A 1,798-nucleotide genomic window follows, 5' to 3' on the forward strand; every position below is an offset into this window, starting at 1 on the left:
ATTAGAAATACACTTGAATGAGTTATTTTGAATACTTTTGGACTGAATGCTTTCTAATATAGTATATTACAGGGAATATGGCACTAAAAGGGAGTTGGGGAGCGTTTGGGGAACATCTGTAACGGTCCCCGTTACAATTAGCACTAGTTATTATTAAGGTCTTCCGTCTTCAGCGGAAGACCTTCTTGTTATTCGTTTGTTTCTTTTCCACTGTTTTTCTTATTATTTTTTTTCTCCCAGATTTTGTGCACGCGATTTCTCGAAAACGGCTCGTTAGATTTTTATGAAACTTTTAGGTCTGATAGAACATATTGAAAACTTGATGCATTTTTTTAAATTTTGATGACGTCATTTCCGGTTCGAAGATTTTTGCAATTTTGTGATTTTTAAGGGTCATTTTGTCCGTCGCTCTTCTTAAAAACCGCTCATCACAGGAAGATGAAACCTTGTCTGGAAGATAGAGCAACAAATGTAGATTTGCATTGTGTTGTTAACTTTTACCGGAAGTACTGCACGTTAACGCTCGGTATGGTCTGAAAAAAGCAATAATGAGCGTTTCCAAATTTCTTACACTTTTTCTATTATATCGTTTTACTTGTAAATATTTTGTTAAAACATATAGAACAAAAGTTGTGAAGAATTCTAAGATCTTTCAATTGATATCTCGAAAAAAGGGCTGACCCCTAAAATAAGGGATCTAAAGGGGCCAAAAGTTTTTAACTCATATCTCAAAAAGTATTGAGAATTTGTAATACGTCAAAGAAGCAAAGTTGTTCAAAATGCCAAGCTTAATCTATTTGTGTCGTCAAAATACGTCCGGCGTCGTACTTCCGGTCAAACCGGAAGTAGTCAAAAACGCATATGATTGCCGTTCTTGTCAAGTTTTGGGGTAACATATGTCTCTAGGAGCATAAAAATCAATTTTCAATCCGTCGTCATCACTTCCGGTTAAACCGGAAGTAGCAAAAATTTGCATATTTTTGCATTAATTAACATAGCTTTAGAGGATTCAAACCATTTTTAGGCATTATTACTCATTTTTGTTAAAAAAGGAAAGCTACTTCCGGTCAAACAGGACGGAAGACCTACTCGTTGCTTTGCAACGAGCTCGGCTCTATTTTCTTATTATTATTTTTTTTCTTACCGATTTTGTGCACGCGAGTTCTCAGAAACGGCTCGATGGATTTTCATGAAACTTTCAGGTCTGATAGAACATCAAAAAATCTAGAAACAAAATTTTTTATTTTGATGACGTCACTTCCGGTTCGGAGATTTTCGCAATTTTGTCATTTTTAGAGGGGCACTTTGTCCGGCAATGTTCTCAAAAACCGTTGAAGATAGAAGTATGAAATTTTCAGTGTTGATAGATCAACTTTTGGAAAAGTGCATTGAGTATATCATTTTCACCGGAAGTAGGTAGCGCCGACGCTCGCTATGGCCCGAAAATAGTCCTATCAGGAATTTCAAAATATTTAGCACCTTTTCTACGATAAATTTTTACCTAGAAATATTTTGTTAAAGCATGTAGAACGAAAAAGATGTAGAATATCAAGATCTACCAAATGACATCTCAAAAAAAAGGGCTGGCCCCTTAAATTAGGGGCCTGGAGGGGCCGAAAGTTTTTCCTTTATATCTCAAAAAGTTTTGAGAATTTGTGATACGTCAAAGAAGCAAAGTTGTTCAAAATGTCAAGCTTAATCTATTGGAGTCGTCAAAATACGCCCGGCGGCGTCACTTCCGGCCAAACCGGAAGTAGTCGGAAAACGCGTATTTTTGCCGTTCTTGGTAAGTTTTTTG

The sequence above is a fragment of the Saccostrea cucullata genome, unplaced genomic scaffold (assembly GCF_032062105.1).
Source record: "Saccostrea cucullata isolate Sc308-1 unplaced genomic scaffold, CSIRO_AGI_Scuc_v1 ctg11123, whole genome shotgun sequence".
Classification (NCBI taxonomy): domain Eukaryota; kingdom Metazoa; phylum Mollusca; class Bivalvia; order Ostreida; family Ostreidae; genus Saccostrea; species Saccostrea cuccullata.